This window comes from Colobus angolensis, unplaced genomic scaffold (genome assembly GCF_000951035.1).
Source record: "Colobus angolensis palliatus isolate OR3802 unplaced genomic scaffold, Cang.pa_1.0 Scaffold130, whole genome shotgun sequence".
NCBI lineage: Eukaryota > Metazoa > Chordata > Mammalia > Primates > Cercopithecidae > Colobus > Colobus angolensis.
In genome coordinates, this window is record NW_012114253.1 from 4,162,755 (window position 1) to 4,181,180 (window position 18,426).

Below are 18,426 nucleotides of genomic sequence, written 5' to 3' on the forward strand. Positions count from 1 at the left end.
TAAATAATAATGCATATTATTATGTGTCAATCACTGTTATGGAATAAAATATAGTTTTTTATGAATTACGTATGTTTTGTTAAATATTAATAATAGATCATGCCACTGCACTCCAGCCTGGGCGACAGAGCGAGACTCTGTCAAAAAAAAAAAAAAAAAGGAGGTGTCATTCGCATAGTACACATGCTATAACTGAGTGCTGTTAGCTGCAAAATGCTAATAATAATGCATATTATTATTGCTATTATTTTATTGGAGGGAAATGGGGAACAATTGAAAGCTTCAAACAGGAGAGTGACCAGCTCCATCCGTATCAGAGAAATCCCCCTGGTTGCAGTGTGAATAGTAGAACTGGCGGCAATTGGGAAGAGGCATTGGGTTAGAGAGAAGAGACCACTTTTCCAGCCCTTCTTTCAGGGTTGCAAACTTGATTTTTGGATCCCACCAGTCAACAGGGCAGGTGCTGGGGCGGGAGCATGGCAGAGTCCTATCTGATCCCAGTATCTGTATACCTGTGTGCGAGGCTCTGGCCCACATCCCCTGCCTGTGACACCCCCTACAATCTCCCCCTGATCCCTTGCCTGTGACACCCCCTACAATCTCTCCCCCGGTCATGCTCAGCACTCAGTCCCCATGTTACCTCCCTGGGCTGCCGGTCAGTAGGCACACCTGTGTAGACAGGTTGTGTTCAGCAAGGGTTCATCACGGGACAGATGCCCGGCTTATACCAGTCTGGCTGACCAATGCAGTCAGAAGGGGCTGCCAGTCCTTGGGGAGGGACCTGACTGTGCCAATCTGCCTGGCCCACCCCACTCAGCAGGCGCTGTGCACAATTGGGCCTGTGTCAGCATGATCGGCAGCCGGCAGACCCGTGGCAGATCAGCGGCCTGCGCCAGCCTGCCCACCTGCTAAACGAGGGGCGGGTGCACCGGCAAACATTGCTAGGCTGGCATATCCTGTCTGCTGTAATTAACACATGGCATCAGGGCAGCCCAGCCCAGTGAAGCCTGTCTGTCCATCTGCCGGCTGTTCCTGGGAATCAGCACTTTACCACGAGCCCCCGCAGCCAGTTGGAGAGAAAGAACACTGAGCCGGGAGCCAGGAGACCTGGGTCCATCTCTGCTCAGCCACTCACTGGTAGTGGATGCTGGGAAGTTTGCATTCCCTCTCTGGGCCTTGGCTCCCCCATCCGTTAAATGGGGTGGGGATGGCTGATCTCTATGTTCTCTTCCTGCTGTTCTATGGAGGTGGCGTTGGCAATAGGCAAGTTCTGGGTGGCAGAATTCTGCACTTGAGGGGTTACGCTAGAGCTTAGGTGGGCCCTACTCATTGCTTCCTTCATTCCACAAAGAGTTACTGTGTCCCTACTATGTGCCAGGGATATTGCCATGAATAAGACAATGTCCCTCTTCTCCTCGAATCCACATTCTACTGTCAGGAGACAGATACCTTAAATTAAGGAAGATGGAAGAGATGTATCAGTTAGAGAGAACTGCCATGCAGACATTAACATAGGGTGATGGCCAGAAGAGATGGGTGACCAGGGGAGGGCAGCCTCAGAAGGTCACATGTAATCTGACATTCAAATGAGGAAGTGGGGCCCAGCTTACTTAGAAGAATCAAGTTGCTTCCTGCCAGTTTCCCATGGGCTCCTCTTTATTCACTGCTTCTTGTTTGATCCCAGGGACCCCCGTCTGGATAGTGCTGTCTGCGTTTTATAGATGAGGCTCAGAGATAAGCCCCAGCTTAGTTCTGCAGCCTCATGTTTTCTTCCCCCAACATTTGATTATGAACATTTCCCAACATGCAGGAAAGTGTCAAAAACTTTAAGGCAAACACCCATATACCTATTACCTGGCTTCCACAATTAAAATGTGAACATGGGTTGGGCGTGGTGGCTCATGCCTGTAATCTCAGCACTTTTGGAGGCTGAGGCAGGCAGATTGCTTGGGCGAAGGAGTTTGAGATCAGCCTGACCAACATGGTGAAACCCTGTCTCTACTAAAAATACAAACATTAGTCAGGTGTGGTGGGGGTGCCTGTAATCCCAGCTACTCAGGAGGCTGAGGCACGAGAATTGCTTGCACCTGGGAGGCAGAGGTTACAGGGACCTGAGATCGTGCCACTGCACTCCAGCCTGGGCGACAGAGTGAGACTCTGTCTCAAAATTAAATAAATAAATAAATAAATACAACCATGTTTGCTTCATCATATCTTCCCCTACCCTCCATTCATCCCTCCTGATACAGCCACACAGCCTTATTTATTTGATGACTTCCAAAGTGAGCTGCAGACACCCGTACAGTTTACTCCTAAACCCTCTATTTAGAGTTCAATATTTATTTACAATTCCTTTTCTTTTGAGGTCAAATTTACATATAATGAATTGCACACATCTCAAGAGTACCACTCAGTGTTCTTTTTGAGTTTTGGCAAATGCATGCACCAGTGTAAGCTGAGCCCGTCTCAGGATGCAGAACACTACTGTCACTCCAGAAAATTCTCTCCGCTCCTTCCCAGCCAAACCTCACCCGAGAAATGATCACTATTCTGATCTGTTTCTCACATTTTATCCTGTTCTAGAATTTCGTATCAATGAATTATACGGTACGTAGTTTCCAATGAAGGCTCTTTTCTCCCAGCATCATGTTTTTGAGATCCACCCCTGCTGTGTGTGTACCATGGTTTATTCCTTTTAATCACTGAGTAGTATGTCATATCAAGGAGACACCACGTTTGTTTAGCTATTCTCTTGTTAAAAGGCACCTGGACAGTTTCCAGTTGGGCTCTGCTATGCTTCAAGCTGCTAAGAACATTCTTACACAAGTTTTCTTCTTTTTTTAAAAAAAAGATCACATGTTTTCATTTCTCTTGCTACCACTGTGTTTGACAAAGGGTCAGTTCAATCCAACAAGGCTTCCCTGAGCACCTACTATGTGTCAGCCCCTGTGCTAGACACAGAGGTCAGTGAGTCTCAGCTAGGGCGGGGGAGTTTGGCCTCCAAAGGCCCCATGCAGGCACAGAGCATCAGAGTGGACAGGAAGGCCTGCCAGGACAAAGTGCTCTGTGCCTGGCACTGTATTTCATCCTTGCAACAGCCCCACGGAATTCACGTTGTGGCCCCAATCTTCAAAGGAGGCAACTGAAGCCAGAGTGATGGAGTGATCTGCCCAAGACAAGAGATAGGAGCTGGGCCTCAAATTTGGGGTGACCCCAGCCTTTGTCCTGCACGACACAGGGGTGACATCTTTTCTTGGTTCTGCACAATGCAGAAGCAACAGCCCAGGGAGGCCAGGCAATCTATTCAAGGCCACCAGGCAGTACGGTGACAAGAACATGGGTCCCTGGGTCTCTCAGTCCCGGCTCTTTCCCCAACACCATCTTGGAGACTTCAAAAAAGGTCTACACATTTGTTGAACCAGCATTTATTTACAGAAATTGGACTGGGAGAGCTGAGTTATATAAAAGTCCTGATAATTTGTATGTATGAGTGTCCTTGTGTGTGACCCATCCGACTTGTCCCTTGCACCTGCTAATCCAGGACCACCAAGTGATGGCCCCGGGAGCCAAGTTGTGAGCCCCTGGCAGGTAGCGGGAAGAGTGGGACCAGTGTTGAGACAGGGAGTCTATGCAGGTCCAAGTCATCTAATTAAAAACAGAAACACCAGTGTAGATCAAATTAACACAATCTGCAGGATAGATTTGGCCCCAGACAATGGCTTGTGACCCCAGCTCTCAGCAAATGAAGAAGGTGATGATAATGAGAGGAAGGAATATGTGTTGGATGAAAGATGGCACATATTCTTTGAGATTCCTGCATTGAGAGATGGTGGGTTGGCGGGGGGCTGGGGTGGTCTATGATCTCTCCCTTTGAAACTAGATATGTTTGGAGATTGCTTTGACCAGTGGAATTGGCGGACATCATAGACGTGTGCCAATTTCCAAGCCCAAGCCTTAGGGGCTGGAAGCTTTGATTCAGGGCTCTGGGAACAAGCACATCTTGAGCTGCTGCTTAAGACATCTGATTGTGGCATTAGAGAGATCACCTGGAGAAGGAGGGGGACCTTGCTAAACCAGCCTTCCAGCCATGCCTGCAGGTGGGTAAAGCTGCCTTGACCCCTGCAGACCAGATCAGACACCCACTGAATACTACAAGTAATCCTAGTGGACAACAGGGGAAGCACTAGAATTGCTCAGCCAGAGCAGTGGTCAACTTCTTGCCAAGGAGGAGCCCTGTTTAGCACCCACATGTGCAACAGGAAGTGTGGATGCAACTTCCATCTGATTGTTACAAGGCTCTATTTGACTGAAGCCATTTGGGTTGGGGGAAGAATATTGTGTCAGGTAGGGTCCAGCAGGAAACAGATGTTCCATGAAAGATCATATATAAGGGGACCTTAATTCCAAGATGATTTACAAAGATATGGGCAGGGCTGAGGAATTCCAATGAGGCATGAAGCAGCACTGGGGCAGGGACCAGTGGGGACTGAAGTACTCTTAGGAGAAAAGGGAAGGGGCAAAGGAGTGGGAGGTCTCCTTGAATCCAAGAGAGCAGCAGCTGAAGAAGAATTCCACCCAAGAGCTTAAGTGGAGGGACCCAGGGGCCCCACCGGAAGGAGCTGGGGAATATTTGGCCACGTTTCCATCTGGCTTCCTGTCTCCTGCAGGTGTCTCCCATTGGCCAAACCCAGCTGGAAGTTAGCAGGCATGAAAGCCACCTGTACAGGTCATCCTCGGGCACAGAGAAGGAAGGGGAGGGTAGGAGCAGATCTAGATGGAGGGTCTAGGGAAGATGTATAATGGAAGGACAGATGACACAGACTTTAGTCCAAGAAGCTACGGGGTTGGGGTTGAGCAGGCACCAAGCATGGGAGGTTTCCATGAGCCCTTGTTCTCATTTTGCTGTCCCATAGTTGGGTGAAGTGAGATCCCTTTCCCCACTGCTCCCCCATCAGACAGTTCCAGGTGAGCATGGGAAGAACAGCATTGTCAGAGAGAAGGTCCCATTAAACTGCCATGTGTCTTCTTATGGCTGCCGCATGTCTGATCACCAAGACATTCCCGGTGGGAGAGAGAGCTGGGCCCACCTCTGCTTCTCATCACAGCCAGGCTCCGTGAATGGGACGGGAGAGCTGAGACAGGAAGGCCAGTTCTCCATCCCCTTGGCTTGGGGAGTAGATCTGAGCTGGTCTTTCTGGAGGTTTGGTTAGGCGATTGGAGATGCCAAGCCCCAGCTTAGATCCCTGGGTCAAGACTGCCTCTCAGATCTACTCCCAGTGTGGTTTCCCAGGGAAGAGCATGAGCGCAGCTTCTAACTCTGCCCAGAGCCTGCAAGAGCTGCACAAAGACCTGTGCCTACAAGGGCTCTGCAGTTGGTTTAAGACTCTGCTGCTGAAATTTGAAATTTGTAATCGGTTTTTAAGAAGAGGCCCCTGTTTTCGTTCTGCATTGGGACACACAATTTGGGTAGGTAGCCACTTTTTTTTTTTTTTTTTAAGACAGAATCTCACTCTATAACCCAGGCTGGAATGCAGTGGTGTGATTTTGGCTTACTGCAACCTCTGACTCCCAGGCTTAAGCGATTCTCCTGCCTCAGCCTCCCCAGTAGCTGGGATTCCAGGTGCATGCCACCACATCCAGCTAATTTTTATATTTTTAGTAGAGACGGGGTTTCACTGTGTTGGCCAGACTGGTCTTGAACTCCTGACGTCAAGTGATCCACCCACCTCGGCCTACCAAAGTGCTGGGATTACAAGTGTGAATCACCATGCCCAGTCATTAGGTGGCCAATTCTAATTCCAAGCAAGGGAAAGATCTCTAGGCCTTTCCTTGGCCCTACTCCTTTGTCTAGATCAGTGGACAGCAAACTTTCTCTTTAAGAGGCCAGATAGTGAACATTTTAGGATTTGCAGGCTACACAGCATCTGTCACAATTAATCAACTCTGCTCTTATAGCATGAAAACAGCCCCAGACAATCCAGAAACGAATGGACATGACTGTATTCCAATAAAACTTTATTTACAAAAACAGATGCTGGACCAGATTTGGCCAGTGGGCTAGAGTCAGGCAACCCCTGGACTGGATTATAAGCCCCTGTTTTCCTCATCTACCTGTCTGATTCTGGCTCATTCTTTGTGACTCAGGCCAACAACTTTTCCTAATCTCTCCAGGAAGAGTTCAGTTTCTCCTCTTCTGCCCAACCTGACCGAAACCTGCACATATTTACTTATTGAGCCCAAGCTAAGAGGCTAACTTTGTGATAGGCACAAGGGCCGGAGTGTTGAGCAAGAAGGTGTGGTTATAATCTTCATAGGCCTTTGTCGTAGATACCTGATAGTATCTGGCTATAAACTGCAGAAGGATAGGGGCTGGAACCATTTTGCCCAACACCGTATATCTCCAGTCCTAGTATAATGGGGTAAAGAAACAAGTTAGCCAATACCCAAACGCACTGCCATACATTACAATTCTTTCCTTTTAATTGGACCGTGTGAGCCCCTGACTCATCTTGACTTGGCAGGTGTCTTTACCAGAGAGGCTGGGTGATTTTCCATGAGACACAGAGCAGCAGACTAGTGGCGAAGCTGGAATTCAAACTCCCAGGCCAGGTGCATTTCAGCCACACCCAGGAGTTAGACTTAGGCAGTGGGGTCCTAATAGAGTCTGAGAGGTAGCATGGGCAGCTCCTATCTCAGGTCCCAGTGAGAGCTGTGAGCACGTTTTCCCTCCCACCTCATCTGCCAGAGGCTTGGTTTATTTCCTTTGGGAGAGAGGAAGTTCAAGAGTCTAGTGTTGGTTTCCATTATAAGGAAACTGTCCAATAAAAAAAACACCCAGTATATTAAAAAAAAAAATCTTTGCCTGGCTTTAAACAAACACTTGATGTTATTACAGCAACAACAAAAACATCCCATTTGCTTTTCATTATAGATCTGGTTGTGTTTTGTTTTGTTATCCCCAAACAGCAAGGACTTTATGGGCAGAGTGATTAAAAAAAAAAGTAAAGAAAGACAAAGAAAAGAAAAGAACAAAAGGAAAGAAAAGCAAAAGGCCGGGTGTGGTGGCTAATGCCTGTAATCCCAGCACTATGGGAGGCCAAGGTGGGTGGATCACTTGAGGTCAGGAGTTCAAGACTAGCCTGGCCAACATAGTGAAACCTCGTCTCTACTAAAAATGCAAAAATTAGCCAGGCATGGTGGCATGTGACTGTAATCCCGGCTACTGGGGAGGCTGAGGCATGAGAACTGCTTGAACCTGGGAGGTGGAGGTTGCAGTGAGGTGAGATCATGCCACTGTACTACAGCCTGGGCAACAGAGCAAGACTCCATCTCAAAAAAAAAAAAAGAAGAAAGAAAAAGGCAGGATTTGGAGTCAGACAATCTTGGGTCTAAATTTCAGCTCTACCAGTGATTCACTGAGCGACTTAACCCATTCATTTAACTTCTGGAGGCCTCAGCCTGCTTGTCAGTAAATGGGAATATGATGCCTCCTTCCCAAGGTTGTGGCAAGAATGAAGTGATAATGTAGTCAGTAGTTATCACTCTGTGCCATGCCCCTTTATAAGAGACAGGGATCCTGCTCTCAGAGAGTATACATTGTACTAAGAGACCAAATTACAAAATCTAAAGAGAAAGATGGTTTTGGGTGGTGATTATTGCTACGAAGCCAAAAACGCACAGGGGATGACGGGCAAGAAAATGACCTGGGGATTATGTTAAGAGCCAGAGAAGGCTTCTCTAAAGCCTGAATGATAAGAATAGGCCAGCCTTGGCCAAGCAGAGGTCAGAGCAACTGCAAAGGCCCTGGGATGGAATAAAGCTTGTTTTGTTGAGGGAAGAGAAAGGTGGCTGGTATGGCAGAAGTGGAGTGAGCAAGGTAGAGAGCAGTGGGCTCTCAGTTAAGAGAGCTATCTGGGATCAGATCATATAAGGTCTTAAAGGCTGGTGCAGGGAGGTTAAATATTCATCTCACTGCAATGGGAAGATATTGCAAGGTCTTGAGTAGGGGAGTAAACTGACCTGATTCATGTGTTTAAAAGATCCATCTGGCTGCTAGTGAAGAAGGAATTGGAGGATTCAGTGGGGGCAAGGAGACCTGGCCAGTAATGGGGAAAGACACCAGCTCCCACCTGAGTATAAAGTGAACAGAGGCTGGACCCCTTGTCCATTCCTTTTGTGGTTTTACTGTCTCCTCCCACATATCTCTGTCATCTGAGGGGTTTGAATGCATGTTAAAGGCCAAATGGGGAAAATTCCGGGGGAGGGGTCTTTAAAGTTAAGTGCATCTCTGAATTAAAATGCCTCTTTTGTCCAGTGGGTGAGACTGTGAGAGGCTTGAGAAGCCACCTCTCCACTGCCCCAGGGCAGCCAGGTCCGTGGCAAGAGACTGAGGGGACACACTCAACCTACTAAGAGATCCAGTTTCTTCCAAGCCACTCATTCCAAAGCTGGAAAATGGAAGAAGGGCTGTCGCGGTCACATGGGTGATGGATCTGCAGCATCAACATAATGATGTGGAGAGCAGCGACGGCAACAGTGGAGGTGCGACCGTTTCCTCAGAACTCACCTAAGGCCATGTGGTAAGTGCCCTGTATGCACCTGCTCACTGGATCCTCCCAACTGCCTTAGGAAGTAGAGCTCTTATTCCCACCACACAGATGAGGAAAACAAAGCCTGGAGGGGTGAAGTGCCTGGCCCAAGGTCATGTAGCCAGGAGGTGGCAGAGTGGGTGATATGGCCTGGCTGTGTACGCCTCCACCCCCGCCCTGCCCCCAATCTCATCTTGAATTGTAGCTCTCATAATTCTCACGTGTTGTGGGAGGGACCTGGTGAGAGGTAATTGAATCATGGGGGCGGTTTCCCCCATACTGTTCTAGTGTTAGTGAATAAGTCTCACGAGAGATGATGGTTTTATAAGGGGAAACCCCTTTCACTCGGTTCTCATTCTCTCTTGTCTGCTGCCATGGAAGACGTGCCTTTCACCTTCTGCCATGATTGTGAGGCCATGATTATGAGGCTTCCCCAACCACGTGGAACTGTGAGTCCATTAAACCTCTTTTTCTTTATAAATTACCCAGTCTCAGGTATGTCTTTATCAGCACATGAAAACGGACTAATACAGTGGGCTTGGAACTCAGGCTATGACCGTTGCCACCCTGCCCTGACTCTCAGTGACACCCTGTTAGTCCATCACTAGCCACACCCCATCCTTAGTCCCTCAAGGTGCTGTCCTCTATGCCAACTACTCATCCATGGTCTTAGGGCTTCCTATACAGAATCTCCTTGACACCCTTCCACAGCCCTGAGGGGTTAGGGCTTTGGCTGAGGCTACACAGCTAAGAAGTGGCACAGGTGGGTTTGAGTCCAAGACTGAGTCTGGCCCATCCACCATGTTGCTCCTTCTAGAGACGGGACCAGCCATTGATGCTCCTGGTTGATCTTTCCTGCCTCCCTGAGGTGCCTAGGGGAGGGAGGGCAAGAGGAATCATGGCAACAGCCCTTGTACCTTGGGTAGGCTATCAGATGGAGGAGGAAAGATTTTCAGATTTTCAGACATAGATTTTTCTGTGCAGGGTGATCACTAGGCCAGGTTTGCTTGCGATTGAGAGGGTTACCAGGATGCAGGACTTTCAGACTTAAAATCTGGATAGGTTTAGACAAACCACACTGAGTGGAGGCCTGGGGTGTGGGGCTTTCTATGTTAAAACTGGGAAACATCCAGGCAAGTCGAAATGAGCTGATCACCTTAATTCTACATCACCCATGAAGCAGAGACAGCATTAACAGGTTGAAGTTATGGGATGACAGATACCATCAGCATCAATGCAGTACTTTGTAACTGTCAGAGGCACTCAGAGATGGAATGGTGTGTCTATGGTGGGTGGTGAGCTCCTCATCATCAGAGGCATGTAAGCAGCAGTGAGACAATGCTTCATAGAGAACCATGAACTCCCATCCTCTGCCCATAGCCCTGTGAGCAGCTGTTTCTCTGTGCTTGTCTGAGCTATTAGGACACCTTCTCATAACATTTTAGCTTCTCTTGGGCCTGCTGTCCAAAGTCAATGCCATCCCTGCTTTCTTCCATGCCTCAGTGGCCCACTAAGTGAAGCCTGAAAATTACTTGCACAGTCAGGTAAATATTACAGCAGTCAAAGGTGCGGCTTCAGTGGGGAGAATGATGTGTAATTTGCAGAAATGCTACCAGTGCGTCAAATCGTACATGCAGCTGGCTCGCAGGGAGGAGAGTGAGTGACAGCCTCAATGGCACCAGTTTGGGTAGTTTTCTTTTTCTTTTTGAATCTCTGATGGGCACTGATGTGAAGGAGGCTGAAGAACCCCCCTCCACTGGTGGGATCTGCACGAAGGGCAGGAAGCCCATTGTCACGGAGCCTGGTCGTTTTCAGGGCAGCCGACATGGTCGCCTCCATGGCCTTGGTCAGAAATCTGGTCTCTAATTAACGGTGGGCTCTGAGTACACAAGAAGAGTCCTGCTGCAGGTGCTCTGCACAGGGAAGGAAGCCGCATGTATTGGACACTTCTCACCCAGGTGCCAGCTTGGTGCTCATGTGCCCTCTCCTGAGTTCTGACAGCAAGGGCTCCCTCTTGCATGAGGCTGCCCTGGAGAGGCATGAAGCAGGACCAGATGCCGAGTGTTGGCAAAACCTTGCAGGGCATGAGTCACCCAGGGCCGCCCCCATCCTCTGCCCATTCTCCCTCCCCAGAATATCTGGGGCTTGGGAAGGAAACCATTATAAGGGACGAAGCCAAGAGAGTGGGAAGAAAATCTCAGAATTATTCTCTCCCTTGTTTAAACTGAGGTCTTCAAAGGAGCTGTTTCCCTGCACTTTGGAGAGCGAGTGGATGGCAGGCAGGGTTGGGGTCTCTTCATTTTGCTTCCCTGCAAGACCAGTAGTTCAACCACAAGAAATGCTGGGAATGCCGAGTGGGGAGCAAAACAGCTAGTGTAAAGTCAGCCGGTGTAAGTGCAAAGATGTCACCTGGCTCTGCCTCAGGGCCCGGGGTCCTTGAGGAAGGGAGATAGCATGAGGGTGAAGGACGGTGGTTGGTGCAGAGTCCTTAGCAGTTTATCTCCAGAAGGCACATGGCAGGAACTGAGAGAACTGTAAGGATGCTTCTAACATGCTGGAAAAGCCTCTGGGTTTATGTCTGAGGGACACTGAGGCCCAGAGAGGGAAAGAGACTTGCCTAAGGTCACACAGTAAATTCCATTTCCTAACTCAGTGGCTGCCCTTGCCTTCCTGGAAGACTCTGCTCTTCTCAATGGGCCCTGCAGGGAAAGAAAGGTTCGAGATCACCATTAGAGAGCAAGGAAGGGCTCACCTTGCTGCTGGAGGGAGGAGGGAGATGCGCTTCAGACTGGGGGTATCTAGCACCCACCCGCCAGGAGTCACTGGTCTGGTGCACATGTATACTTATTGCTCTTGAGGAATCATCAGACTGATGGTGGAGACACAGCTCTGACTCTTATTTAGCTCCCAGACAGAGCTCTGCAGCAGGAGGTGCAGACTCTGGACTTTAGGGAATTTCTGGGCCAAGAAGAGGCCTTCTGTTCAGTCCCACTTATTGGCTGAGGGGAACCCACAGTAAGCTTTTCCTCGTAAATGTATCATTCATTCAAAGATGTTTGTCCTCCTCCTCCAAGAAGTCCTCCCCAAGCACTTGCATCCATCCCAATGACACAGGATCAAGGCTGTCTGAATCCTTCTGCATCCACTAAGAAAGAATAGTCACCCTAAAGCCTCAGGCAAGTGCCCAAAAGGCCCCTCGGGGCATCACACTTGTCCCAAGCCTGCCCCAGTTGGATCACCCCAAGTCTCATCAGCATCAGCAGCCTCCCTCACTTGCAGATGCTATGGGGTCCTATCAGAGGCTGCAGCCACCCCAGTCCCCAGTGACCCTCTGTCTGAAAAGCTGCTGCAGCCTCACTTCCTTCTTCAATAGCAGCTCCTCTCACATCCCGTGTGACGTGGTTGTTTACAGCTCATTTGCTCCTGGACTAAGAGGTTTGGATGAGGAGCTGAGGACATGAAGAACCAGCTCAGGAACAACATTGCTCTGGATTGTTATAGGCACAGAATTTACTATACAACATACCCGGGAGCTGTCATGAAGAGTGAGGTGGGCCTGTCCTATACGTGTTTCAACTTGTAGAATCTGCTGAGGACAAGGATGAGGGGATTCCTGTTTTTGGTGTCACATGTGGGACGTAAGACTGCCTTCCATTCGGATAAGCCTGTGGGACAGCTCTCAGCCCTTGCCCCAACCCTGGAGCCCTTCAGGAGGGAGACTAACTACATGTGCGATTCCTTCCACCCTTCCATCTCTTTCTGGATCTGCAGAGGAATGAATTGGCTTTTTGTTTTGCAAGTTCTGACAAATAATTTCCCCCATTCCCAAGGCACGTTGGTGATCACCTTAGGGCTGGAGGAGAGACGAGGTAAACCACGGCTGCAGGTTCCACCGCGCACCTGAGTTGGGGTTGGGTGTCTTTCCAGACATATCACAGGTAAGCTTGGTGATCTGTCTTTGGGACCCATCTTGGCTTCAGTTTCATTTCCTGGGACCCAGAAGTCCCTGACACCCCCAGCCACAGCCCAAAGGCACTTACAGCAACTGGGAATCTTTTACCAAACACCAAAGGAGAAAACCTCTGAACTGATGGCGCAGGCTACCTTGCAGTAAGAAACTGTTGAGGAGCATTTCAGCATGTCCAGAAACAGCCCTGCCCTGTGGGTCAGTAGTCCCATGTCCCAGAGCTGGCTCTGCTACTCACTGGCTGGAGGACTAATGCCACTCACTCTGACTTCCCTAAGTTCTGTTTTCCCATCTGTAAAATGATCAGTCGAAGTAGATTAAAACAAAGAGGTTGGGTAATATTGCTCCGTGTGGTTGAAAACAGGATTTGTAGAGAGGCCAAGTCATCCATTCCTGCATTCTGCATGCATTGGTTAAGCATCTGTTATGTGCCAGGCACAGTTCTGGGCACTGGGGACAGAGCAGCAAATAAAACAGACAAAGATCCCTGCCCTAGTGGTGCTCTCATTCTAGACAGGGTAGGGATTGGCAAACATTTTCTGTAAAGAGCCAGACAGTAACTATTTTAAGCTTTACTGGCCAAATGTTCTAGGTCGCAACTATTCAGCCTGTTATTGCAGACAATACCTGAGCGAATGAGCATGGCTGTGCTCAAACAGAATCTTATTTACGAAACAGGTGGTGGGCCAGAGTTGGCCTGCAGGCTGCAGTTCCAGCTCTCCTAGAGGCCTGTTCTAGAAGACACAGGCTGCAGAATGAGCTCCTCCAACTCTGATGGTGGACCCAGGCGTGGTCCAAAGAATGCACCCTCTACCTGGGGCCCATGATCTGAGAGCTCAGTGTCTGGGGAAGTCCCAGGTCCAGCCGCAGAGCTACTCTCTCCTCTCCTTTCCTCCATCCTCCCCTTTTTCCAAGCTTCTCAAAGGGACCTGAGACCTTTCTCCAAACCTCTTCCCACTCTCCCTCTGAGCCTAGAAATGTCCTTTTCCATAGTGGCTACTGTGGGGAATCTAGAATATTCCCAGAGAGTAGACCTAAGTGGGAGGCCAGGGCAGGGTAGAGAAGAGTCTCCACCAACGGCCAAGGAACTGGAAAATGAGCTCCCCACATCCTGTTTTCCTGAGCACCCTGATCCTCACCTTCTAATCCTCGTCCAGCTGAGAGCTGCTTCTGCTTCCTTAACTGTGGCCAAAACTCACCACCTCCAAAATGCCCACACAGATTGACTCTCCTGAAGAAGTTCTTCCTGTATCTCCCCAAATCAGCTGGTCCTCAGTGCACAATGACATTTGCTTTCTGCTTATATCCGTGTCCTGCCTCACCCATTAGACAATCCATTCCCATTAGAGTGAGGTCAGTGCTTACCCTGTCCTACTGGGAGCACTCTGAGCCTGAGTTACATACATACAGTTTCCACAGCCAGGGGCCATGGGCTCTCCAAGGGCAGAGACCTAGTCTCCTCCATCATGCTGGCCTCTCCTGGAGGTCAAGTGCCGTCTCCCTTATTAGTCCTGGAAGTTCCTGAAAGCAGAGAGTGTTGACCCCATTAGCTGGGTCTCCCTTTCAGTTTGATTGGGAGCTCAGAGCGGTGGAATCCAGGGTCATGAGACTCACAGGTGGTCCCTCTTGTCTCCCAGGAGGACATAGGTGCACACTGTGGCTGTGAGGGACCCTGTGTTACGTAGTGAATTGCAAAATGGTTCCCATTTTCACCCCTTCTTGGGTCCACACTCAGGGTTTCTCACTAAAAAGGCAGCATCTGTCTCTCTGCTCCTTGGACCCGGGCTGGCCATGTGATATGCTCTGGCCAACAGGGAGGCCACAGTACCTGCGTGACAGTGCATGGCCTCTGGAGGCCCAGCAAGTTTCCACTTATGTTCTTGGGCCACTGCCATGAGTACATGCTGGGCCAGCCCACTGGAGGATGGGAGACACATGGGACAGAGTTGGTCACTCCTGTTGTCCCAGCGAGGACAGCCTGGGTCAGCCAATGATCAGGTACCCTCAGACATAGGAGTGTGCACAGTTAACTAGCTCATCCACCCAAATGTGAGCAAAACAGTGCCTATTGTTGTACACTATTGAGGCTCTATGTCCATGTATTACACAGCATTTGCATGGTAATAGATCACAGACACACATATGGTCAAGAATGTGGGCTCTTGAATCCAACTGCCTGTGATCAGCTCCTGGCTCTGCCATATACTGGCTGTGTGGCCTGGAATAAGTTACCTAGCCTCTCTGACCCTCAGTCTCCTCTCCTGTAAAGTGAGAATAATAATGGAAGCCACCTCCTAGGGTGTTGTGTTGTGAAGATTAAATGAGATAGTTCATAATAATATTGCTATTCCAGAGCTTGCAGGGTAAACTTCTGGGGCGTTCCCACCTCATCTGCACAGTCTGATAGAAAAGAACCCCTTGCCCCTGTCTCCTGGCTTCATCATGCCTGCATTAAATCCCTAAAAGCCTCTCCCTCAGTGGGCACCTCCAAGCTCTTAATCTCTATGACTCAGGAGGAAAACCTGCTGGAGAAAATGCCAGTGGAAGGCCCAGGCGCTGGGACAGAGCCCATTGGCTGCACTTCGCCCGCTCCTCAGGCTGCGAGCTTAAGGAAGGAGCAGGCTTGCCTGGGAAATGCATGCTTTCTGTTTTGAGATTCCCTGTGTGGCTCTGGTGCCAAAAATTGGCGTAAAGAGCAGAGAATTCAGCCAGCAGCACCACATGGGGGAAGGCAAGCATGTGGACGTCAGGCAGGGAGGACGCTGTCCTTTCTAGTGGCCTGATGGGTGCAGACGTTGGCCTGGAAACCGGACTGGTGTAGGGGCAGGTGGGCAATGCAATAGGATGGAGACTGAGCACTCCGAGAAAGGGGCTTCCCAAGGGTGCAGGGATGCTGGTGTGTGTTTGTGTGTGTGTGTGTATGTGTGTGTGTATATGTGTGTGTGTATATGTGTGTTTGTGTGTGTGTGTGTATGTGTGTGTGTGTATATGTGTGTGTGTGTATATATGTGTGTGTGTGTATGTGTGTGTGTGTGTGTGTGTGTGTGTGTGCAGGTGTACCCAGGTGGATGGGTTTGAGATGGATTTATGCACAGGGGTGAGTGAGGAGGCAGCTGCATGAACAACAATTTTCCAAGAATGAAACCTTGCAGGAGGAACACCCAGAGGACACCCAGAGGTGAGAATCTTTGCCTGACATTAATACTAGTCCAACAACCACCATCCTGAACCCTTGAAGCCAGATGTGTCCCAGAGCTCAGGCTGAACCCTACTTCTGAAAGGTGATATGGGGCATGTACAATATATCACACAACACAACTGGGGTCCAAAGAATCACTATGTAATCACCCACATTAATATTTCTGCAGTGATGCATTTGGATGGTGATACTAAGTGAGAAAAACAAATATCATAAATATCCTCCCATCGAACTGGGCTGGGTTTTGCCACCAAGTCAGTTCAAGTCAGTTCAGGTCAGGTTCAGTTTTCTCATCCAATGAATTGGAAAAAAATAAAATAAAATAAATCTTTCATTTATCAGAGTTTTTTGGATTTCTGGGTTGCAGGGAAGGGGTTGCAGGCTTGTGAAAAGAGCCAGAATTGTGACATCATGCTCATGACCACTGTAATAGCTGCCATGTGTGGGGTGGTGCCATGAGGTGGCCCTGAGCCTAAGTTGGCTGGAATATTCACCATGGCCCTGCAAAGCAGGCCCTGTCTTCTTCATTTGGTAGAGAAGGGAAAGGTAGGGTTGTCAAGGTTACGGGAGCCATCTAAGTCACCACACTGATAAGAGGAGACAGAGTATAGAGGAGGTAAATTGTCCTCAGAGAATCATCTGGAACAAAGTGCCTAGAAGGACAGAGGTTTAGGTCAAACTCAATGATTTCTTCAGCTACGTTTGCACCAAGAGGTCTGGGGGCGGACCTAGCTCCTATATGTTCTGTAGGTATGCTAAGAAAATAACAAGGACTTAAGAACTCTAACCCCTTTGCTTAGGGGCTGTCTGCCCTCATGTCCTCCTGTAATGAGATCCTAGCATAATAATCCCTGCTCTGGGCTCCCTCTGTCCATGTGTTCTCTCCCCACTTCACCGCTGGAAAAACTAAGGCTCGGTGTGCTATGACTTGTCTGAAGGCACAGGCTATCTTGGTGAGACCAGAATCATGGTATTCAAATGTCATTAATAATGACAATAAACATGAGTTGGGGACTTACTGTATGCCAGGAGTTGTTCTATATGCCTCCGATGTATTGTCTCATTTAATTTAAGGGGTGGGGGCTGGGCAGGAAGCAAGCATGCTAAAAGTGGTTCATAAATGCATGGTTTCTTGCTGCTGGTCTTAACGGGATTCTTGTGAAATAAGAAATGATGAGAGAGGGGAAAATAGGGCCATCCCCTCCTACGGAAGGAGGGGACTGCAGGCTCCTGGGAATTTAAGATAATGAGCAAGGAAAACAATCACTTTATTTAAATGAGTTGAAGAACTATTTGGCTTCTCTCTGTAAGAGGAAGCAGTTAAGGGGTTTTATTTTATTTTTGGCCCTAATAATATTACAATCTCCAGGCTGGTTATTATCTGTCACTTTCCAGGGAAGATTGAAAAGAAAATAGTTTTATCCCAGGCAATTGTAAACTGTTCCTTTTGATGAGTTGTTGCTTCCACTTAGCTATTAAATGCACCAGCATCAGGTGACCTGGCCCGGCTGGGTGGCTTTGTTTAACCGGTTACAGAAGAGAAGGAAGATGAGAAAATTTTCTTGTTTTTTAGACAGGAGTTTTCAAAATGCAATATGTGTGAGAGTCACGGGGGATGAGCACGCAGTGGAAGATGAAAATTTCTGGGTTTTACAGGAAGAGTGTCTGACTCTGCAGGGCCTCAGTGGGACCGGGAATCTGCACTCTTCGCAAGCGCTCTGGGTGATGCTGCCATATCTTCTGAGAAGGTTGCTCTAGGTTCTCCCTAAACCTGCTTGGCTGGAGAAGTGTTTGGTTCTGAGAGACCTCTCCAAAATTAAGATCCGGAAGCTGTCAGCAAAAAGGACCCCAGAGATAATCGAACAGATTCACATCGCAAATAAAATCTGGAGTCCCAAGATCCGACAGCGAGTGAGAGGCAGACATGAACCTGAAACTCAGATGTGCATTTGCCTGGTCCAAAACCGGACCCATCACACTGCAGTGGTGCTGAGCGGGTGCCTAGTAGAGGTGGGGGTGGGGCTGGAAGACCCCCACACATTTTCTTCTCTTTGCTCAGACTCACCTCACTGTCGTTTCGCAAACAGTGATGCAAGTAGGTTGAGAAAGTCAAACGGCCCCCAGGCAGAAAGAGTCCTTCCCGAAACTGGTTCTGAGTAACATGCTACATCCAAATCCCCAGTGCTATTACAAACTAGAAGAACTCAGTGTGATATGGTTAACTCTCTGAGCTGTTGTTCTTTTATTTCCCCAAGTGGCCCTCCGTATTTTTCACCGTTGACCTCTCTTCTTCTCTGCACAATATTCCACCACCTGAAATTCTTGATTTTGTCTTGAAGGTGCCAATCGCCCCATCCTGCAGATGTCCTAGAATGCTTCCTTTTACGCCATCCTACAGATACTCAAGGGAGGGAGGGAAAAGAAAGGGCTGGGAGCTACCCTGGGATGGGGACGGGGAGGTGGCCGATGCATTCCATTCCCACAGCATTCAGTGTGCAATTGCAGTTGCCAACCACCCCTGGAAATGCAGACTTTCCTCACCAGCCCCTTGGGAAACATGCCAGGTTGCAGGCAGCCCCGTGAGGCCGGGTCTCTAGTAAAGCTTGCCTCTGGATGGCTGCAGATGGAAAGGAATTGGTTCTTAGCACCCAGGAAGAATCTCTCTCAATTTA

The 18,426-nt window shown here is 48.9% G+C and overlaps 1 protein-coding gene across 1 annotated transcript in view; it reads right to left on the reverse strand.

Annotated features, from left to right (window-relative positions):
• Positions 1-1,884, reverse strand: part of IGSF21 (immunoglobin superfamily, member 21) — a 101,519-nt gene extending 99,635 nt beyond the window's left edge. The window contains exon 1 of the mRNA XM_011934049.1: positions 1,855-1,884. The gene's annotated coding sequence lies outside the window, so the exon portion shown is untranslated. The remainder of the gene's footprint in view (positions 1-1,854) is intronic.
• Between the last annotated feature and the right edge of the window lie 16,542 nt (positions 1,885-18,426).